At 47.0% G+C, this 9,225-nt stretch overlaps 1 pseudogene; it reads left to right on the forward strand.

Annotated features, from left to right (window-relative positions):
* The first annotated feature begins 6,758 nt into the window (after positions 1 to 6,758).
* Positions 6,759 to 8,413, forward strand: LOC100338551 (oxysterol-binding protein-related protein 9 pseudogene; annotated as a pseudogene).
* Positions 8,414 to 9,225: the final 812 nt, after the last annotated feature.

The following is a 9,225-nucleotide window of genomic DNA, read 5'->3' on the forward strand; positions in this document are numbered from 1 at the left end:
CGTCCAGTGAAAGATGCAGCGTTACACCTCTGCCTGCTCCTGATCACAGAGGCAGACTCCCATTCATCTCTCAGGCCCTTACTCTCACTCCCAGGGTGCTCGAGAGGGACCTGTCCTCCTGCCATTCCAAGAGAGCACATCTTCCTTGCTCCCACATAAACGCCACTTGGCTCCCAGCATTGAAAAAACTACCATCACTCACAACATTAGGAGGATTGGGATTTTCATATCCTCACAACTGAAAACAATTATTTAGCTGAATAATTTCTGGAGTAGATGCAAGAGAACTATGGAATAAAACTTGAGAGGGATTTTTCCAAGACTAAGCGGCAACTGTTGGCATTAGCTACAACTGGAACAATATTCCAATTGTGGTGGGCAGCCTCTGAAATAGCCTGGAATCATCCTCGCCTCCTGGTGTTCACACCCTTGTGTAATCCCCTCCCCTGGAGTGTGGGCTGGATTTATTGACTCACTTCTAAAGAATAGAACATGGCAGAAGAGATGGTATGTCACTTCCAAGACTCGGTTATAAAAAGACTGAGCTTTCTTTTTGAGGCTCGCTCCTGCTTTCTCTAGAGGAACGCGAGGGACCATGTCACAGGCATGCGGAGAGGCCCGCGAGCCAACAGCCCCTGAGAGCAAGCATGAAAGCAGAGCCAGCCCCAGTTGGGTTTTGAGCCTCTACCCCCTGACTGACAACTTGAGGGACTTGGGAGCCAGTATCACAAGCTAAGCTGCTCTTGGATTCCTGATCCACTCAGAAACTGTGAGATAGGGACCGGCATTGTGGCAAAGGGGTGCTGAGCTACTCCCTGCAATACCCACATCCTAGCTGCTCCACTTCCCATCCAGCTCTCTGCTACTGACTTGGAAAAGCAGCAGAAGATGGCCCAAGTGCTTGGGTCCCTGAACCCACGTGAGAGATGCAGAAGAAACTCCTAGCTCCTGGCTTCAGCCTGGCTTAGCTCCAGCTGTTGCAGCCATTTGGAGAGTGAACCAGCAGATGGAAGATCTCCCTATCTGTAACTCTGCCTTTCAAATAAATAGATCTTTTTAAAAAAGAAAGAAACTGTGAGATCACAGGTTTTTTTTCAGCTGCTAAAGTCTGGGGTAATTTATAATGCAGCCATAGAGAAGTAATACACCCACTTCAACATGTATCAACCCTACAGCCCTAATCATCAATTTGTACGTTTGCCACATGTGTTCAGATGTTAACATACATACATCCACACAGCAACAGAACTACATGTATGTCAGCATTTCTGACATATTTGGATGCTAACCCTGTACTCAACCATTAAATATCATTTAAGTGTACACAAAGGCTCTCGGATACTGTCTTACCCCCAGGTTCCTCAGAAACAGCCTAAAGAAAATCTTACATGCAGTGACACAACCTCAGGGCCACAACAGTGAGAAAGGAAGAGGAAGTGAGGCAGGGAAGACCAGAAAGAGAAATACATGATGGTCTAACACTGAGCTGGCTGTAGCTTCCCCCCCAAAAAAAACCAGCTGCTTGGTCACGCAGAAGTCTCCAGAAGTACTTCACTATGGTGCAAATGTCTGTGTCCCCCTAAAATGCATGTGTTGGGGTGGTAACTTTCAAAATGATGGTGTTGGGAGGTGGGGCCTTTAGTCATGAGGGTGGAGCCCTCTTGCATGGGGTTATTGCCTCTGCAAAGGAAGTCCCTGAGAGCACATTCAGCTCTTCTGCCATATCAGGATGCAGGGAAAAGCCAGGAAGAGGGCCCTCACCGGATACTTACTTTGCTAAAGCCTTGACCTTGAATGTTCCAGGCTTCAGAACCGTGAGAAATAAACTTTGGTCATTTGTGAACTATTCTGTCTATGTTATTTTGTTATTGCAGCTTGAACAGACTAAGATAGACCACATGGAGCCATTGTACCTTGGGTAGCTCTTGAAGGAAAGGCAAACTGAGTCACTGGTTTGTTGACTCCTTCCTGTCTCCTGTCCATTGTTGGTCAAAGCTTCCCGCCCCCCTACCCAGGATGCTAGTACTTTCAGGATGCTTTCAGGTTATGTTGTCCAGCTCCTCCAGGCAGCCACTGGGGAGACCAAGTCCTGTGCCCATGGCATGTGGTCAGGCCACCGAGATGCACCGGAGCTGCTGTGGCTACCACCACAGCAGACTGTCCAGCAGGCCTTGCCAGTGTCTGACTCTCAGTGAGGAGAAGCTGAGACAGATGGCAATGTTAGGAGGCGAGGTGGCAGAAGCAGCAGCCGGGGCCCTTCATGGACCAGACAGCCAAGAACCAGAGGGTAGGTGAGGCTGAGCAAACTGGGGAGAGTAGAAACGAATCTGAGAAAGATGAACACTTACTCTCTGGCATGCTACTTCCATATTTAACTGTGGATATATACACATGTGGGTATGTCTCAGACTTTCTTGTTTGTCCCTTGAATTCAGGGTGGAGCCACCTTGTGCAGGATGTTTAAGGAGGGGCTCTGTAGCTCTTAGTTGCTGTGTTTCATGGCGACACCCTTATTCCTTAGGGGAATTCTACTTTCCTGGAAACTTAATAATGCTTAATTCCATTGTCTGGTCTCATATCATGAGGTCACTAAGAAAACAGGAAGATGGGAGCTGACTCAGGATGCAGACAGAAAGGAGACCTGAGCCAATCCTACAGGAGCTCTAGGACTGGGATGCCCCTTCAGAGCTGTTCCAAAATTGTGCCTTTGTGTTCCTGCATCAGTCTTTGGCAAGCCACCCCACGAGGGATGAGAGGGATGGGGCCTTGATGAAGCAGCTCCCTGCGCCAGCAGCTCTAGGCCATTCCCAGCAACATCCCTGCTAGCTGTGGGTTGGATGCCTCCGCCCAAGGAAGGGGACCCAGTGGGACGCCACAGTATCCACTTCAGGCAGCCACCATCTTGACTAAACTCCTGTTAAGACTGCATCTTAATCTAACTCTGGTTTCCCTGCAACACTAACCTTACTGATTCACTCTAGATTTATCCCCAAAGTCAAAAAAAGGCTTCCAATCACACACCATGGAAGGGTCCCAGGAGCACTTAGAATGATCACATGATGCTTCTTAGGGGCTCTGTGGATTTCCTGATTCACGAAAGTGACAGGGACAAGAGCCAGGCCACTGTTAACCCCAAATGCCAGGGGCCTTTTCCTTTGCAAATACTGTGAAATACAGGTTCAGCTTTCACAACCACCTTGCCAGGTCTGGATTGTCCCTCCCAAAGCAAAGGGGAAAACCCAGTTGCTACAGGCCAAGAGAACTGTTCCTCATCCTTCCCCAGATTTAAAGAAACTATGCAAGGGGCTGGCACTGTAGTGAAGCAGGTAAACCCACCGCCTGCAAGGCCGGCATCCCATTTCGGCATTGGTTCAAGTCCCTGCTGCTCAACTTCCTATCCAGCATCTCTACTGATGGCCTGGGAAAGCAGCAAAAGATGGCCCTGCACCCGCATGGGAGACCTGGAAGAAGCTCCTGCTTTGGATCGGCCCAGCTCCAGCCGTGCGGCCATTTGGGGAGCGAACCTGTAGATAGAAGGTATCTCTCCCCCAGCCACCTCTGCCTCTCTGTACCTCTGCCTTTCAAATAAATAAATAAGTGATATTTTTTTAAAAAAAGCTATGCAAATAAAATAACCTCACTCCAGGGTCACAAAAATCTCACAGAAGCTCTCCAGATGTGACCAACCTCTGCTAATCATTCTCCCTCCCCTCCATCAACCCCTGGTGGCACAAAGGCTTCAGGGCCTTGTCACTGTGTCCACAGAACTTAGCAGGCCTCCAGAATTCCTGCATTCCCCTAAACAAGAGCTTCTGAAAGTACAGGCTGAACACTTTGGGGTCTGACTGTGGAGGAAATGGGCCCCCATTTAACTTTTTCAGAGCAGCTGGTTTGTTTTTGGTGGTGTTGTCATTGTCATTTTTGTGTTTTATACACTGGCTTTTATGTGAGATTTTTTTCTAAAAAATTTTTTTGGAAAGTGCTCTTCGGGGGGCAGATGTTGTAACATACAGATCAGAATGCCTGTGCTCAACACCCTCCTCCAATTCTGATTCGGCTTCCTGTGAATGTGCCTGGGAGGCAGCAGATGTGGCTCAAATACTTAGGTTGCTGCCACCCATATGGGAGACACAGATGCAGTTCCCAGCTCCTGGCTTCTTTCTGGACCAGTGCCTGCCATTGGGCAATTTGAGGAGGGAACCAGGAGATGGAGGATTCTCTCTCTCTCTCTCTGCCATTATACCTTTCAAAAAAAGAAAAAAAGCTCTTTGTATTCAATAATCAAGTGTTTAGCATCAAATTGACCTCCATTTCAGTAACTAGGCTTCCTCTTCTTAAACACAAGCTCCAATCTCTCTCATACCTGCTGATTTTCCATTTAACCAGGAAAACGGGGGCTCTACCCTCAGCAATGTCTAGCTGGCATCATCTGAAACTTGTTTCCTTTACACTTGCCTTCTATCACAGCAACCAGTAGTGTGTTTACGATTAACATTTATGGCACAACGTTTTCATTTTTAATAAATACATTTCAGATCTTTGAGTGAGCAAATCTAAAGAAAACTCTCAGGTCGGTTATACAGCAGGCTCACACAGCTGTGGCAAAAAGCATGAAAGTGGTACAGGGACGCACGCCATCCACTGTGGGGTGGGTTTCATTTGCTGGGCACTGCATCTGTGGCTCACCATCCAAACACTGCACAGTGAGAGTTCTCCACCTAATTGTGCGTAAGACCCAGAGATGCTAAGTCCCTGTGCTGGAGATAGGGCCCAGGGACCTGCTTTCTTAGCAGGTACTTGGGCCTTATTTGTTCCTATGTTGACTGCCAGAATGGCGCCACCTAATGCACAGTGAACATTCAGTAGGTGTTAGTAACTAGGCTATATTTCTCAGTAAGCACCTGTCAATCACCCTTGCTAGTTACCTTGAGAGACACCAACCCGCCATACAGGGACTTCCAGTCTAATTCAAGAGATGCAAAATGTACAAAAATAACTGTAGTTCCAGGAGAGACAGGAAAGGTCATAGGACTGTGCATAGAAACAGTTACCATTTAGGGAACAACCAGGAATTCCCATCTGACAAATAATAGAACTAAGACATGGAACGGTTACTTCACTTGCCCACAATCACATAGATGGATTTCAAAGACCAACTTCTCTAACTGCAAATCCTGAACTCTTGAACCAAACACCAAGGTATCTTTTTTTTTTTTTTTTTTTTTGGACAGGCAGAGTGGACAGTGAGAGAGAGAGAAAGGTCTTCCTTTGCCGTTGGTTCACCCTCCAATGGCCGCCACGGCTGGTGCGCTGCGGCCCGCGCACCACACTGATCCGATGGCAGGAGCCAGGTACTTCTCCTGGTCTCCCATGGGGTGCAGGGCCCAAGCACTTGGGCCATCCTCCACTGCACTCCCTGGCCACAGCAGAGAGCTGGCCTGGAAGAGGGGCAACCGGGACAGAATCCGGCGCCCTGACTGGGACTAGAACCTGGTATGCCGGCGCCGCAAGGCGGAGGATTAGCCTTGTGAGCTGCGGCGCTGGCTACCAAGGTATCTTTAAGAAGTTCGTGGAAAATACATATTTGGAGACAACTGTGCATGGACTTCAACAACTTTTTTCAACAAAGTAAACCACTTTTATTTCCATTTTTTCCATGAACTGTTTGAAGTTCTCTGGTACATAACACTCATTGCCTGATACCATGATGCATTGCAGGTACAAAGAGTGACAGAGTTCTAAGTAAACTCCACCAATAGACCAACATTCCTCAGTATTAACCTCACCAAACCAAATCAGTCTTCACTGTATGTGCTAAATAGTCACTAATTTAACTAATCATTTAGTTATGTGGCAGATATACTAGTACATTATTAAGTCAATAAGAGAAGCCAGCGCTGTAGCCTAGTAGTTAAAGCTACCACCTGCAGTGCTTGCATCCCATTTGGGCATCAGTTTGAGTCCTGGCTGCTACACTCCTGATCCATCTCCCTGCAGATAGTCTGGGAAAGCAGCAGCAGATGGCCCAAGTGCTTGGGCCCCTGCACCCACATAGAAGAAGCCCCTGGCTTCAGACTAGCCTAGCTCTAGCCACTGCAGCCTTTTGGGGAGTGAACCAGCAGATGGACGCTCACTCTCGCTGCCCCTGCCTTTCTCTCTCTCTTTCTCTTTCTCTTTCTCGCTCTCTCTCTCTCTCTCTCTCTCTCCCTCTCCCTCTCTCTCTGTAATTCCATCTTTCAAATAAATAAATCTTAAAAAGAAAGTAAGTTAAAGGTAGTCCTGGTGGATGGACTGAACCTCTTACTGGATTGTTCGCGGCACAGCTGGGGCATCCGATCACAGGGGCATGGAAAGGGGTGCTCAAGAGCAGACCCAGCTCCCTCCCCGGGAGGCACTGAGGGCGGGGCCTTCACAAATGGCTATCTCGCTGGCTGCTTGTGGAGCAAGCAGACCCCAAGGGTCTGGTTGAGGGGCCAGCCCCAACCCCTGAATCCCCGGGTTCCCAGCTGCCTGCTTGGGACCAGGCCATGGGCGCGAATGTCGTGCTCTCCTGACCTCCTCCTTGCTACCCTCCAGAGGCTTGGATTCAGGGTTTGTTCCTAGTGTCCAAGATGTTGATAAAAAAAAAAAAAAAAAAACTTAGAGTGATGTTTACCTGCAAATCTTGATAGAACAATTAAAGCTTATTGATGACAAGCTTCAAAGCTGCAAAGATGAACAGAGAAAGAAAACTGAAACCCTCAGAGACAACAAATAACATGGTGGAATCAATTAAACGCCTCAGTGTGTTGCTGCAGATTGCTAAAAGTACTGTTAATCCTGTAGATACAATGTACCAGCCTAGTCCCTTGGAACCCATGATCAGCACAATGCCTTCCCAGACTGTCTTACCTCCATAATCTGCTCAGGTGTGTAAGTCAGAGCGGCATCCATCTCCCCCACCAGTTGGATCTGCATTAGCTACTTTGGGACATCGTCAGACTCCAACACCAAATAGTACAGGCAGTGGGCATTCAGCACCCAGTAGCAGTCAAACTTCTCCAAGCCATGTCAATTCGTCTCTAAATACAGTCCCAGACTTCTCTTATTCTAGCAGTGAAGATGAATTCTATGATGCTGATGGAAGTGGCTCATCCCCAAAGCTCTTCATAGATTCTTCTGGATCTGCCTCCATCTTGACATAAGGCAGCTTGCGTCTGAAACATCCAGATACCACAGAATCACTGAATTCCTTCATGTCCAATGGAACAAGTGATGCTGACCTTTTAGAGTCACATGACAATAGAGATGATGAGGGAGAGGCAGGGTCAGTGGAGGAGCACAGAGTGTTATGTCACCGGTTAGGCTTGGAATGGATCTAACTAAGGTAGTCCTTCCAACTTCCAACATTATTCTTGAAAGAAAACCTCTTCTCCGAACCTGTTTGTGAGCATTGGTGACCAGAAGGATTCCAGGGAGCCAAGGGTTCAGGCTGTGATATGGTACCTCTCAGCTTCTTGTGCAGGAAGGAAAGGATCGGTTGCCAAAAAGCCATACAACCTCGCCTGGCCGAGACCTTTCAATGCCCCTGGACGCTACCAAATGATCCTGAAGAGAATGCAGAGTCGTTTTGGAAGGACCAGTTCCCTAGGTTTCCAAAAACAGTGTAACGTTCATGGCTGAACAGTTTTCTCATCATCCACCCATTTCAGTTTCTTATGCCGAGTGTTTGAACAAGAAGATACAGTTCAGTGCTCATACCTGGACTGAATCAAAATTCCTTAGGATGTCAATTGGCGTAGCCAACATAGGGCAGAACTGTGTGTCATGTCTAGTCTATGATGAACATTACATTCTCACATTTCCCAATTGCTCTGGAAGGTCTATCCTCACGGTGTCCAGGGTGGAATTAATTAGGAGAATGCAATATCAATGGTTCCAAAATGGGCTAAAGCACAAATATCGTCTTCCACACTAAACCTTTCTATGGGAACAAGAAATACAGAATTGCTGCTGAGATTTTTTTCTCCAAAAGACAAGACTTTTTGCTCCATTGAAGGGGAGTGGAATGGTGTAATGCATGCAAAATACACAAGGGAAGGAGGTGGGGAATACAATCTTTGTAGATACAAAGACGTTGCCTATAATTAAGAAGAAAGTGAGGAAGTCAGAAGATCATAATGAATACGAGTCTTTCTGTCTTTGGAAGGCTGTCACTTTCCACTAAAAAATCAGACATTGACACAGCCACGGAAGCAAAGCACAGATCTGAAGAAAAAGAGTGGAAGCCCAAGCCAGGAAGGAGAAGGAAATTCAAAGAGAGACAAAGTTATTTCATGAAGATGGAGCACGTTGGGTTTATGGTGAACCATTACTGAAACATCTTGGTGCTGCCAAGCACTGGGTCAGGAAATCCAGAGCTTACCCCTGCTGACCCAAGCAGTGAGTGTTATCAGGCAACAGTCTTTCTATGGGAGAACCTCATCACTCCCTGTGAGTCGCTATGGCTCTTATGGCAAGGATACTGCACTTGCCAACACAGGTGAGCAACTTCAGCAAGAAAAGCCCCCCCTTTCTTCCTCTGTGGCATTACAATTTTGACTTCAGTCCTGAGAAAAACTTCAGGTTCTGAAAACAAGATGCCTGCCTGTTTTCCAAACCCCGTGCTCTGAAAAGCATTTATAAACCCAGGTGTGAAGCTCTGCACTCTAGTATTGCTACTAAGATATACAAATCGCTTCCCAGTTCATGTAATCTTGGATTCTATATAAATACACGCACAAATATACTTGAGATTTTTATATATATAAAAAAAGAAGTCAATAATATCTAATTGTGCCTATTAATACCAACAACAGTAACATCAAGAGATTAAGTGGTATGGGCGCCAGGTTCTAGTCCCGGTTGCTCCTCTTCCAGTCCAGCTCTCTGCTGTGGCCCGAAAGGGCAGTGGAGGATGGCCCAAGTGCTTGGGCCCTGGACCCACGTGGGAGACCAGCAGGAAGCACCTGGCTCCTGGCTTCAGATTGGAGCAGCGTGCTGGCCGTGGCAGCCATTTGGAGGGTGAACCAAAGGAAGGAAGATCTTTCTCTCTGTCTCTCTCTCGCGCTGTCTATAACTCTACCTGTCAAATAAAAAAAAAAAAGAGCCTAAGTGGTTCACAGGGTCAATCCAATTCCTTAATACCTACAACAATGCCTAGAATATAGTGTGTTATTAATAAATATTTTTTGTTAATAAATATTT

This window comes from Oryctolagus cuniculus, chromosome 2 (assembly GCF_964237555.1).
Source record: "Oryctolagus cuniculus chromosome 2, mOryCun1.1, whole genome shotgun sequence".
NCBI classification, from domain to species: Eukaryota; Metazoa; Chordata; class Mammalia; order Lagomorpha; family Leporidae; genus Oryctolagus; species Oryctolagus cuniculus.